Below are 13,967 nucleotides of genomic sequence, written 5' to 3' on the forward strand. Positions count from 1 at the left end.
GTACATATTAAAGCAGTGAAGCCCTGGTGTTTGCTGCTCCTTCCTTTGGTTTCTGTGTCAGTCTTAGCCGGCTGCAGCCAAAATGGGCTCAATTTCCTGAGAGGCAGGGACAAAGCACCTGTTTCCTACAGATAGCTCCAATGCTTCTGGAATCCTATTGTATGCAGGAGGGGGACTCGTAGGGTTTGTGAACCATGGGTCATGGACCAGAGAGATAGAGGGGACCTAAGGGGTCCCCCTCTAGGCCAGCTCAGGCCTCAGGTAACATTGTTTTCTTAACACCTTGTCAAGTCTCTTTTTCTGTGCCCTCCCCGCATCCCTTGGGAGGCTAGTCCATAACCTTGGTCTTGGCTGCCCTGGGATTAGTCCCGATTTGTGCCATCAGCGTAGCTGCAACAATGCAGAAAGGTAAAGCCGCTGTTTGCACCAGCAGGGCTTTCCCCTGCTTGAAACGGAGGTAAATTGCAGTGGTGCAGATTGTGGCTTAGAGCAGCTTCCTCTGTCTGTCCTGGAGTCTGCGCCAAGGGTGGGTGCCGGTGGCTGGAGTTGAGACAAATGCTCACAAAGGCCAGGCTCTAGAGATTTCACTGTCAGGCAGCTTTGCCTGCTACCCAGCCTCTCGTTTCCTTTGCTGAATTCTATCCCATCGGCGGGGGAGGGGAGGTGCCCACCATGGGGCAATGGGAAGTGGCCTCCCCATTGCATGAGGCAGTGTGTTTAGGAGAACAGCAGCATTTCACAGCCACTCTGCCCCGGGGTAAACGACTCCGGGAGGCCAAAGTCAGTGGGATGCTTTACGTCTGCATGGGGTGGGGAAGGAGGTGGGTTGCTGAGTTGCTACTGCCTCCCATTAGCCACACAGTTTTTGGAAAGGAGCACAGGCTGATGAGTGGCAGGTGTGGGTGGGTGGGGAGTAGTTCCATTGAGAAGGGGGAGTGGGCCGTGGGGAGAGCTGTATTGTCATGTTCACTTCACTGGCCTTGCTAACATTCAGCTTCCCAGGCTCTCTGGATGAAGTGAGCTAAAGCTGTGTACATTAGCTCCCAATAAGGTCCGAAAACATGCAAACAAGACAAAGTCTCTTTTTACTGTGTGGCAAATGGCTCTTCAAATGAGCCCTTCCAAGAAAGCCAGTTGCCTGACCTGAATGCACTTGGACTCCCGAGAGCTTCTTGCTACGGAAGGCTGTAATGGTGGCCCCCAGCTCTCCCCTCGCTAAGCCTTGCACCGGACTCCTGCAGTTTCTTTCTACCACGTGGTTTGAGTGAGAGTTCATAGGTGCCTTCAGGGCACTCCAGGCAACAGCCTGTGCCCCGTGCAACCAGCATGGAGGAAACACACACTCCCATGGAGCGTCTAGTGCCCCCCGGAAAGAGGGTGAGACATGGGGCTCACCCTGGCAAAGCGGATCCCCCTGAGGGCCCTGTGAGCTTGGTACACCATGTGACCTCTTGTGCGGTGTCCCTAAAGCCATCCTGATGTAAGCCCCTGTCCCAGTTTGTATCTGGAAGAGAGCACTACACACAGTGAATGACTGTGTCCCCAGAGACATTCTTATGTCACACCAACCCAGACCACAGAGCCCAGCATAAAAGATGAGGAGGTGGTGTTGGCCAGTGGACAGGTCTTGGAGCCCAAACACCTGGGTTCTTTTCCCAGTTCTGGCCCTGAGCTGCTGGGTAACCTTGGGTAAGTCACGTCCTCCCTGTGCCTCAGCCTTTCTTCCTGTAAAGAGAAGAGCTGAGTGTCACCGCACAACCAGGACACCTGCATGCATTGATATTAGCACCTGCATTGATAGTGTTTGAAGAAAGTCCAGAGAAAAGCAACAAAAATGATTAAAGGTCTAGAAAACATGACAAATGAGGGAAGATTGAAAAAATTGGGTTTGTTGATTCTGGAGAAGAGAAAACTGACAGGGGACATGAGAACAGTTTTCAAGTACATAAAAGGTTGTTACAAGGGGGAGGGAGAAAAATTGTTCTCATTAACCTCTGAGGATAGGACAAGAAGCAATGGGCTTAAATTGCAGCAAGGGAGGTTTAGGTTGGACATTAGGAAAAACTTCAAAACTGCCAGGGTGGTTAAATTGGAATAAATTGCCGAGGGAGGTTGTGGAATCTCCGTCATTGGAGAGTTTTAAGAGCAGGTTAGACAAACACCTGTCAGGGATGGTCTAGAATAGATAATACTTCGTCCTGCCTTGAGTGCAGGGCACTAGACTAGAAGACCTCTCAAGGTCCCTTCCAGTTCTATGAGTCTATGGAGCTGGCGGGAGGTGGAAGTTCTGCAGAGACTGGGTGGAAGCTACGGAGGGAGTGGGGAACTGATGGTCAAGAAGCTGTCAAGTCCTGCCACACACACGGTGAGTAGCATAGTATCATTGAGAAGTGGCCTTTGTTATTAAACTAAGTGTTGGCATGGCTGCAAGCTTCCTCCCTGTGCCCTCCTTTTATTAGGGCTGTTTGGTTTAAGGAAGATACCCTGAGCCTCGGGGAGCACAAACCATGGATGTTAAAGCTGCTGGAGCCGTGGGCACATGCTGTGGAAGAGTCCAAGCAGTGCAACATTGTGCGCAGACGCTATGACATCAGGTTCAGCCTGTTTACGCTGGTTTCGCTTGCATCAGGGTACACCAGGCCCAGGAAGCATCTTTTCTCCCAATCATAGAATCATAGAATCTCAGGGTTGGAAGGGAACTCAGGAGGTCATCTAGTCCCACCCCCTGCTCAAAGCAGGACCAACCCCAACTAAATCATCCCAGCCAGGGCTTTGTCAAGCCGGGCCTTAAAAACCTCTAAGGAAGGAGATTCCACCACCTCCCTAGGTAACTCATTGCAGTGTTTCACCACCCTCCTAATGAAATAGTGTTTCCTAATATCCAGCCTTGACCTCCCCCACTGCAACTTGAGACCATTACTCCTCGTTCTGTCATCTGCTACCACTGAGAACAGTCTAGATCCATCCTCTTTGGAACCCCCTTTCAGGTAGTTGAAAGCAGCTATCAAATCCCCCCTCATTCTTCTCTTCTGCAGACTAAACAATTCCAGTTCCCTCAGCCTCTCCTCATAAGTCATGTGTTCCAGTCCCCTAATCATTTTTGTTGCCCTCCGCTGGACGTTTTCCAATTTTTCCACATCCTTCTTATAGTGTGGGGCCCAAAACTGGACACAGTACTCCAGATGAGGCCTCACCAATGTCGAATAGAAGGGAGCGATCACGTCCCTCGATCTGCTGGCAATGCCCCTACTTATACATCCCAAAATGCCATTGGCCTTCCTGGCAGCAAGGGCACACTGTTGACTCATATCCAGCTTCTCGTCCACTGTAACCCCTAGGTCCTTTTCTGCAGAACTGCTGCCGAGCCATTTGGTCCCTAGTCTGTAGCGGTGCATGGGATTCTTCCGTCCTAAGTGCAGGACTCTGCACTTGTCCTTGCTGAACCTCATCAGATTTCTTTTGGCCCAATCCTCTAATTTGTCTAGGGCCCTCTGTATCCTATCCCTACTCTCCAGCGTATCTACCTCTCCTCCAGTTTATCTGCAAACTTGCTGAGGGTGCAATCCACGCCATCCTCCAGATCATTAATGAAGATATTGAACAAATCCGGCCCCAGGACCAACCCTTGGGGCACTCCACTTGATACTGGCTGCCAACTGGACATGGAGCCATTGATCACTACCTGTTGAGCCCGACAATCTAGCCAACTTTCTATCCACCTTATTGTCCATTCATCCAGCCCATACTTCTTTAACTTGCTCGCAAGAATACTGTGGGAGATCGTGTCAAAAGCTTTGCTAAAGTCAAGGAACAACATGTCCACTGCTTTTCCCTCATCCACAGAGCCAGTTATCTCATCATAGAAGGCAATTAGATCATTCAGGCATGACTTGCCCTTGGTGAATCCATGCTGAATAAGGGGAGCAACCAACTGCTCCCTGGGCATTGTGATGTCTTGTAAGTTTGTATGTACACATACAATGTCCTGCACACAGCTGTATGCATAGATCCCACAGCCATGTACTCTAGCAGGGGTTCCACGCTGCTGGGTGGTCACACAGGCAATCAACACTCCATATAAGCATGGTGCATTTCAAAGCTGCAGCCTGACACTGTGGGGCAAAAAGGCATTTCCTCCCTACTTGACCTAAATTTGGGATGTTTGTTCTACCCTGGAGGACGTGGGCCCCTCCTGCCAGCTCATGCAGGCTGGCAATGCAGTCCCCTATGCACAGATAAGTCCTTTCACCCTCCTGGGCTCCAAAGCAAGGGGATTTCTTTAATGCCAGCAGTCCTGCAGAGAATGCAGGAGACAGTCTAGTGTGCTGCAATTTACAGCCAAGGCCAGTTATATAATGTGTTTTTCTGCTGTTTCTAGCTTGTTAGCCGAGGAGATGGCCCCTGAAATGGTTCCACCACTGCATCTGATACTGGTTTATTGTGCAGGGCAGACCAGGCATTCCCAGGGTCTTGTGACGCTCTACTGGGAAACCACATTGTTTTCACGGAGCTGGTCTCACACACCAGCCTCAGCCTTTTCTGCTTCCTTTCAGACAATGGGTAAGGAAGCCTGCTGAGACCTGACTCCCACTGGTACAAACCTACCTTCAGCCGGGATCCAGAGGAGCCAATAACTCACAAGAATTATTGCCATAGTAATGGTCCTGGGACAGCAGAACCAGCCAGCAGACTGAAGCCCAGGCACCACAGCCATCACCTGGGGGACCAATGCACCAAGCAGGTCCACTACCTTGCAGCATCAATGTGAGGTAAGAATGCCCAGAGCTGTGGACATCGGCATCCCCATCACACGTGCCTATCTCCAGGGGCTGGGAAAGGTGGCCAGGTCTGTGTGCTCTGGGGTAAAGCTCAGTGAGCTGGGTCCCAGCTTAAAGGGCCCTGGAGAGTTTTAACCCGATTAAAAAACCAAAAACCAGTTTGAACTGATCAGCAGCGCAGTAGGTCATAAGTGAGCATCAGCTTCCATGGGAGTTGAACCCATTTATTTCAGGCCCTCAGCCTGGACTTAATTAACTCATTAGCAGAATCCTTTACATCCAGGGTCCAGACTTGTTTTGGGTGAGCGCTGGTCCTTGCATATCGCTGCAGCCAAAACCCAAACCAGGACCCTGATGGCCTAGAGTCAGCAGCTCCCAGGGTGACCCAGTCAGGAATTCTCTCCTGGACCAAGCTGGTAAGAGCTCCCTTGAACTGCTCTTGTCTGCAGTCATCTACCTGGCTAGGCTGCTACTGTCTGCACAGGGCTGGTCTCAGCTAGAAGCTGCCTCCCTCTTGTCCAAGCTAGCAGAAGCTCTAGGGGGCTGCTCTTGGCTGGAGTCCCCTTGCTGCTTGTCAAGGCAGTTGGAGCTGTGCTCAGCTGGGGTCACCTCCTTCTCCATGGCGTAGGAGCCAGTTTGTATTGGCTGTAGCTGCGGATGGCTCTTTGCAGGTCCTGCAAGGGCCTTTCACAAACTGTTCAAGTGAAAGTAACAAACACACTTGCCCCAGTTATGGCGCTTAGTGAAAAGCAGCCTCAGGTGACCACGCACTGCTTGGCAAGCGAACCCTCCCAAAGGAGCCCAGTTGGATTGGCTCGTTTGCTGACAGAAATACATAAAATAGCCAGGAAATAGGACACTTTTGAAAAATGGCTGCTTCTCCTTCTGACTGTGACCCCCATGGGAAGTATGTTCAACCCCCACTCTGTGATTGGCTCTGTATCGTGCCCTCTATGCTGTCGCCCAGAGCCCCACACCAGACCAGTGGGTGGGGTCACAGAACTGATGGCCTGCATGCTGCCCCACCCACGTGCACTGCCGCTGCCCTAGAGAGGGGAGCCTGTAAAGTGCCCTGTCAAAGCATCACAGAAATAAAATCCCAAGAGGAAAAGGCTTGCCGTGAAAACACTCCATTGTAGTTAGTGACACAAACCTGGAGGGGCTTGGTCTGCCCTCCTGTGTCCCTGTCTCCTGCTGCACTCTTTGTCTCTTTCTGCCATAGTTCAGCATTTCTAGTTCCTAAATCCTGCTTAGCTGGTTAACATGCAGACCTTTCCCCTGGGTTTACCCGGCTCCTCTGACCGTGCCAACTCGCGCGCTCCAGCTGATGTCGCGGCTACCTTTAAGAAGGAGGCTGACCTGCGAGCTATTCTTAGCTGTGCTGTAAAGTCATGGTGCTATTTTGATCCCATCTCTGTACTGTAAGCTGCAGGCTGCTGACAGGCTCTGCACCCACCATGTGCCACAAGCACCTTAGTTGTAAACAAGGCTGCATTGTGACCTTGTACCTGGGCTTATCTTCCCTTCCTGGGGCTGCAGGCTCTCCACACACATTTCAGGAATGAGCACCACACTGCTTGGGAATGACAGAAGCTGGACCGGGCTCCTACTCTCCTTTGGCCTGCACTGCTTCTGGGACTGCAGAGGGTGCTGCGGATCTACTGGCCCCAGCACACACCTGACTTGCCAGCCTATGGGGCACAGGCCCACTTACAAGTGGGCAAGGCATCGGACAGGGATTTGCACAGCTTAGTTTGCCTCAGGCCAGCCGGTGTTCGGGGTGGGTGAGCGCATGCCGAGAGAAGGGTGTTACATGGAGCTCTGTGCAGGATGGGGGAGGGGAGCCTTGCACATAGCCTGATGCTGGTCTGACTGAGCTCTGGTGTCTGGGAGATCCAGCAGGGAGTGCGCTGGGCAGAGGGGCGGCTGGCCTGAACACTGGATCTCTCCGGAGGAGGAAGCCTGCTGGGGCTGTGCAGCAAGTGTGGACTGTGAGCAATCCGAGTGGGAGTCGGGGGGAGGGGAGAAGCAAGTGGGACTGAGTTGAGCAGAACCGGAAGCCAGGAGGATAGGGGAGATGAGCTGGCTGAACGGGGAGCAAAGGAATCCCGTGCATCAGTGTGTGAGTGAGTGAGAGGGGAGTGAGTCAGATGGGAGGGGAGGAAGAGTGAGGGAGGGAGTGCAGGTCACCGCAAACAGCTGCCCCTCCAACAAGCCCAGGAGGGCCCCATCTCGCCTTTGCTGTTTGCTGGGGACCCTATAGTCACTCCACTTTATATGGGGTTAGGTAGCCCCCTCTCTGCAGCTTCAAGATGACTAGGGGCCTTGCACCTACAAGGCTGTTTAGGCAACTGTCCCCTTCCCCACTCCACTAGGATTTCTGGGGGACAGAATGAAGACCCCAGAGGTTGAGCAGGAGCATGGAAAACTCTTCCCCTCTCGCTGCAGCTGCTCAGGCCAGGAGCATCTTATTTCCTCTAGCCCGGCAGCTGGGGAGCCTGCAGAGGCTGTTAGGGATCATGGAACATCTCTAGCCCTGGGCCTATTTACCGCTGCAGTGGGGGGTTTGCTTGCCAACCCTTACTGCCCTATTCCTGAATCTAAAGTGAGATGGGACCCAAAGGGCCTGTTGGGAGGCTGGGGACAGCTGGATAAACCCACGAGGCTGAGACTTTTCCTTCAAAGTGGGACTCAACCTTCTAGAGCAACGTGGAGCTGTTGGTCCACTCCTGTCCTCCTATGAAGTAAGCTTCAGGGCTCAGACTAAAAGCCCCATGAGGAAGTAGGCCCCAAAGGGGAGTCATTCCAGCTCTGGTTGTGGGTCAGACTCCTGTTGTCCTGACCTGATTGCTCCTGCCCTCTGGACTTTCCTGGGAAAGCTTGCTGTTGCCCCTACCCATGCTCCTCACAAGCTGCATTTCCACAGTGTTGTGAATCAGAAACTCCAGCACAGCACCACTTGTACATTGCCTGGGCGGGTTGTGAATAACAGGACCCTGTCAGCTGTCCAGACATGGTGTGGACATGGCCCATCTAAGCAACACAGCTTTGGGGGTGATGTCAGTGGGCATTAGGCATTAGGTTGGGGCTGGGGCTCGAGGGGCCCTTTGGGTAGAAAGCAAATTTCCGGAAAAAACCTGGTGTGGATAGAAGCTGGTCCTCAGCAAAGCCCTAATCCCATGGCAGGTGCTCATTCCATTAGCGGCACCTGCCTCCTGAACGCGACAATCAGAACGTCAGGCTGAAAGGGACCTCGGGAAGTCAGCTATTCCAGCCCATGTGCTGAGGCAGGGCCAAGTAAGCTTAGACCAGCCCTGACAGGAGTTTGTCCAACCTGTTCTTAAAAACCTCCCGTGGTAGGGATTCCATGACTTCCCTTGGGAGCCTGTTCCAGAGCTTCACTACCCTGAGAGTTAGAAAGTATTTTCCGAATATCATAAAAACAACAAGGAGTCCGGTGGCACCTAAAAGACTAACAGATTTATTTCGGCATAAGCTTTCATGGGTAAAAAACTCACTTCTTCAGATGCATGGAATGAAAATTACAGGTACAGGCACAAATATATATTGGCAGATGAAGAGAAGGGAGTTACTTTACAAGTGGAGAACCAATGTTGACAAGGCCAATTTAGTGGATGTGGTCCACTCCCTATAATTGATGAGGAGGTGTCAATACCAAGAGAGGGAAAATTGCTTTTGTAGTGAGCCAGCCACTCCCAGTCCCGATTTAAGCCCAAATTGATTGTGTTAAGTTTGCAAATGAATTGTAGCTCAGCAGTTTCTCTTTGAAGTCTGTTTTTGAAGTTTTTTTTTGTTGAAGGATGGCTACTTTTAAATCTGTTATTGAGTGTCTAGGGAGATTGAAGTGTTTTCCTACTGGTTTTTTTATGTTACCATTCCTGATGTCTGATTTGTGGCTATTCCTTATAAACCTATTATCCTCTAGGTGCTTACAAGCTCATTGTTTAATAATTTGTTCCAGTATCTTTGAGGTATCACTTAGTTTGGGGCTTGGGAAGGTTTTATCTGCTCAGTTTTACTGGGTGTGTTTCCTATTGAATCGCCCCTCTTGGTAGCCAGGGACAGCTCAGGTAACAATGTGAGCAGGTAGAAAAGGAGTACTTGTGGCACCTTAGAGACTAACCAATTTATTTGAGCATAAGCTTTCGTGAGCTACAGCTCACTTCATCGGATGCAACCGAGCTGATGCAAGTGAGCTGTAGCTCACAAAAGCTTATGCTCAAATAAATTGGTTAATCTCTAAGGTGCCACAAGTACTCCTTTTCTTTTTGCGAATACAGACTAACACGGCTGTTACTCTGAAATGTGAGCAGGTGTTGTTCCTGTCCTGCTCTCAAATACAGTCCACATGCCCTGTAGAGCCCAGACCACCCCCTCCACCCCCGGCCTGGAGGTTTGTTTGAATAAACACAGATATAAACAATAAGGTAACAAAGTTCAGCTCAAACTTTCTGCACAGACGTTGGTCAGAGGGATCCTCCCTCAGAAATGCTCAGCCCATGTCCTAGAGATCTTGTTTCTAAGACAGCCACTCCCATCTCCTTTCTCTCTGGCTGGGACAAGTCGCCTGCCTCAGGGAGTCTCCACGACCCATGTACCTACCCGCTTCTAGTAGGAGCAGCTCCTGATAACAGGATAGACTGTTTCAGGCAAATACTGCCAACCTGTTAGAGGCAGATTCATTCCCTTATCTGGGATTTTCTTTATTTGAGTGTTGCTGTATTTTGTTGGGTGTTTGGGCTTGCTGCAGAGGTTGCTTTAGCTGGTCTCCCTTTTCCACAGGCCTGATCTACGTTACGTATGGCGTGGCCTTCATGCTAGTGAAATCGATCAGCCATTGGAGCGTATCTTGTTCAGGACTGTCAGATCAGGTTGGTAGGAACATTTTGTTGGTTGGTTGTTTTGATGCCAACCAGACAATGTGATGGCTAGGATAATATTTTTGTTTTAATATATCTTTTTTTGTAACAGAATGGAACAGAACTGGGGTGGGTCTGCCAGGGACAGTGAACGCACTTGAGACACTGAGATATTACCAGTAACGTTGTGTCAGGACCAGAAGTCTTTGGATCCAATGCAGCATGGCATTCAGTGGCCCTTCCTTTCCATGGGGAGCTGTGGGCAGCACCACTACTAAGCATTGTATGATGAAAGTACTTGACTAAGACTGAATAGTCAAGCATTCTTTGTTGCATTCTTTCCACCCCACACTTCAGCAACCTTGTGTTGGGATTTCACATACAGAGGATAATAAACATTATGTAGTGAGAGTGTCTGACAAAATAGAGAGAACAGGTTACCTGTCAGTTCATGCAAAGCATCAGCATTTCCTCAGAGCAGGGCTTGACAGAGATAGAATATTACAAGCACTAATCTAATCTATCTATCTATCTATCTATCTATCTATCTCTAGGTCCTTATGCTTCACCCATCATTGCACCTGTTATCTGAGTCCCACTATTAAAGCACTACTGAAATCAGGTTATCACTTGTCTTCAACAGTTATGTAAGACATCAGATTTCCACTCCCACACTGCAGGCATTTTACTAGACAATACAATGGAGCTCATTTTTCGGAAGGAATCTCCCAATATGGACAATTGTCTGCATGGAAAGACACCAGCACATACAGTAACGAAGTACATGCAGCTTGCCCCACATACAGTAATAATAACAATAAGTCTCCCATCAATTATGCAGAGTCAGACAAGTGCACATAATATCCTCTTCTTGCCATTCTCCTGTGTCACCTCTAGAGAGTGCAGTTGTAAAGGAAGAAATAAAAAACTGCCTCACAAACTCCAACTGGTAATCTGTGACTCAGGATATTTAGACAGACAGGAAAGATGTCTGCCTATTTTCAGCTGTGCCTGGATAGCAGCACTGGGGCACCAGCTTGGGACAGGAGGGCATTGGAACCCCCATGCATTGTTTAGCAGTATGAAAGAAAACCCTCCTAAGCCACTGAGATCAGGATGCACACTTCATGTGCTAAGTCAAGTTAAATGAGTGAATCAGCAGATCCCCAGTGCAGTTAAAGGTGGGCAGCCCACAGGGTGAGCCTTCCACCTCCTCCCCACCACCACATCATGCCAGTGTACCTCAGCCCTGTCTTGGAGGGATTACCTCTTGAGGTGAAGGAAGTTCAGTCTCCATAGACTATGCAGTTCTTGGTTTGTCTGCCAAGAATGCCAACAAGTGGACTAGTACATTTTGTCAGTGTTTATGGTGTGTTTTGTATATACATAGACACCCGGCTTCTAGGAACTGGACTGCAATCGCCAATTCATTTCACACAGGGCCCACTGAACACCTGGCAGCTTTTGGTCACTGCACATCTTCTGGTATTGGAGCCAACGACACAGAGGTGAAAGGCTGCATTTCACCCCCATTACAAATCGCTTGAGCACTTCCCAGCTCTTTAAACCTCTGACCTGAGCTCCTAGCCCTGTCCCCTGCCTGGAAAAGGCATTAAATCTCCACTGTGGAAGGCAACGCTCCCAACCTCCAGAAGAAATGTAGGAGGGGTGAAAAGAATAGTACCCGATGCCTAAGGGGAAAGGTACAATCAGAAAAAGAAGAGTAGATCTCAGCAGTGCGTGCTGTGCTTCACCCCAGAGAGTAGAAAGGTGACCAGGACTCAGTCAGATCTACAACGGTTCTTGGCTTCTTTATCTACAGTGAGACTATATTGCACTTCCCCAGCTGATGTCCCTGGGTGCTCCCGAAGTAGCCGTGCAGCCGTGGGCTCGCTCTTCTTGCCATGCCCCAGACACAAGTACCTTCCCAAGTGAACGCTCCATAAGAGGCTGCTGCAGTTTGAATGTTTTGGTTGCATGCTGAGGCATTCATATGCCCCTTGCTCAAGCTTCCTGTTCTCCTGGAGACAGGGAGACAGGCACCAGGATTGTTATTGGTAGGCCATCCAGAGCCAATGGGAAGTGAGCATCTTTGAAGGAGGGCTGCAATTGGGAGGCTACTAGGGAATAGACTGTTGCTGCCAATGGATGAAACTGCAAATCTGCACTGTGAGCACTGCACAGATAGACACCATCTAGATGAAAACGGGAACACACATGCACATCTGTAAAGAGCAGCATTGGTGCTGGAACTGGGGATGCTGCTGCACCCCGTGGCTTGAAGTGGTTTCCATTATACACAGGGTTTACAGTCTGGTTCAATGGCTCTCAGCACCCCCACTATGCAAATTGTTCCAGCCCCCCTGAAAAGCACTGCTCAGTTCAGGGGCCATTGGTTGCCATTTGTGACCCATGTGTGCTTCCCTTTCCACGTGGCAGCTGGTCCCTGTGGGAGAAAGACAGCCTTTTGCTTTTAGAGTCTAGGCGTCCCTTTTGTGCACATAGCAAAGGAGCCGTATTATGGGCCCCGCTGGGCAGTTTAGGGCACTGGGGATGAAATGCCAAAGCTAGCTCCCTTTAGTCTGAGGACGTCACTGCTGTCTGGTGAGCCACAGGAGCCTCTGGGAAGGTGTATGAGCTCCTGTGTGTAAACTGCATGTTTGACCCAATGGCAATAGCTGAAGAGAGCGCCACGTGATTATAGCGCTTATTGCCTCTCACCTGATGGCTCATGACCACCCTATTGATCTGAGATGCACAGATACTGCTCCACAAGCTCATTCCCCCTCTTTTCCTCATAGTTTGTCCTTAGTTATGCTCCCCTACCCCCTTCAGCTGGTGTCCCAGAAACCTCCCCTACCCAAACAGGAAAAACATTGGTGGCAAAGATTTGCTCAGCCAGTGAGGGATGCCTTGAAGGAACCAACACCCTTTCCTTGCACCTATACAATAAGGGGTCTCAAACCTCTATGGCTTGTCCTGCCCTGCTTGGGTCCCCTCTCCTCTAGCCTCTCATATTACTGCTTCAGTAATCACAAATGCTTTCAAATAGATAGGAGGCAAGGGGAGGAAAGTTTACTACTAAGAGATCCTGAGAACATCTGGGACACTGTCCTTTTCAGGGCAGTATCTTGTGAAGACACACAGAGTTGCTACATTCAGTGGGATGTTGGTGATGTGCATTCCCACAGTCTCAGCTCCCCAAGTCCTTCACTTCTGTCTGGGGTCTCTGGATTCCACTACAGCCCATCTCAGATCTGTGGGTGGTGGAGCCTTCAGCAAGGTCACAGCAAGCACTGACAGGCACTGATGGGTGAGTCATGCTGCAGTAGCCAGGGTTGGTAGCAACAGGTTTGTTGATCAGTATGCAGTCTAGCTCCTGATCCGGAGTCTCGTTTAAGAGCAGAGTGCAATGTGTCACAGATTTGTTGTGCAGGGCTGTGGAAGAGTGAGGGCCATATTTTCAGTACCGGTGCTTGTTTATCTAGAGCGTAGTGAGATCCATCTCCTAGAGGCATGTTTCAAACCACGTGACACTGCATGTTTTCTTCAAAAGGAAAAGTAAAATGGGAGCTCCAGATTGGGTTGTTGGGGGGACATGTTCATTGTAGCTCCCGTCTGACAGACCAGCAGCACCACTCGGGGAGTGAAAGTGGGGGCAGAACAGCTGACCTGGATTGAAAACAGAGATGCCAGGGTTAGTGAGGGCACAAGGAGACTTTTCCTCTTTATTACCTGAACTACCAGTCCACGGGTGTTCAGGGTAAAGTAGGGCTGGGAAGAGTTCTGCACAGAAAAGAGAGGGGAGTTACAGAAGTGCCTTGAGACGTTACTGCAAGTGGCTGTTTTAGCTTCATTGCAACGATGTTCTGTTCAACTTCCAAGGAAGTGTTTCTGTGCCCATGTATTCCTCCTAACGCTCACTTCCTTTCAGAGTGCCACCCTGGCAACTGTTCCTACTAGTTCTCAGCTAACATAAGCTGTCTTACTGACTTGTCTTATAAGGGAAAGAAAACGTCATGGCAACTGGATAACTATAGCAAGTAACATATCCTCCCAGGATCATTGTATTAGACACCTTTGGCCCTTCTCAGCCAAAGGCCTCTTGAGAACAGCTCCTGTCCACCCATCTCATCTGCCTGGTGCCCAGATGTAGGGCAAAGGCTTCTTCTGTGCTGCTTCTTACCATCTGCTTCACCTTTTCTCAGCCATGCTGCAGGGTAAAGTCCTCTCAAGCAATGTTCCTTCCCTGTCCATCCCAGCTGAGCGAGTGCCTCTTCAGCACTGACCACAGGTTTGAATGGACACA

The 13,967-nt window shown here is 50.1% G+C and overlaps 1 protein-coding gene across 2 annotated transcripts in view; it reads left to right on the forward strand.

Moving 5' to 3' along the window:
- TAOK1 (TAO kinase 1) overlaps positions 1 to 13,967 on the forward strand; it is a 138,303-nt gene that overhangs the window by 19,121 nt on the left and 105,215 nt on the right. For both annotated transcript variants that reach the window (XM_037880567.2, XM_037880566.2), the window contains exons 3-4: positions 4,554 to 4,769; positions 9,582 to 9,670. The gene's annotated coding sequence lies outside the window, so the exon portion shown is untranslated. The remainder of the gene's footprint in view (positions 1 to 4,553; positions 4,770 to 9,581; positions 9,671 to 13,967) is intronic.

This window comes from Chelonia mydas, chromosome 17 (genome assembly GCF_015237465.2).
Source record: "Chelonia mydas isolate rCheMyd1 chromosome 17, rCheMyd1.pri.v2, whole genome shotgun sequence".
Classification (NCBI taxonomy): domain Eukaryota; kingdom Metazoa; phylum Chordata; order Testudines; family Cheloniidae; genus Chelonia; species Chelonia mydas.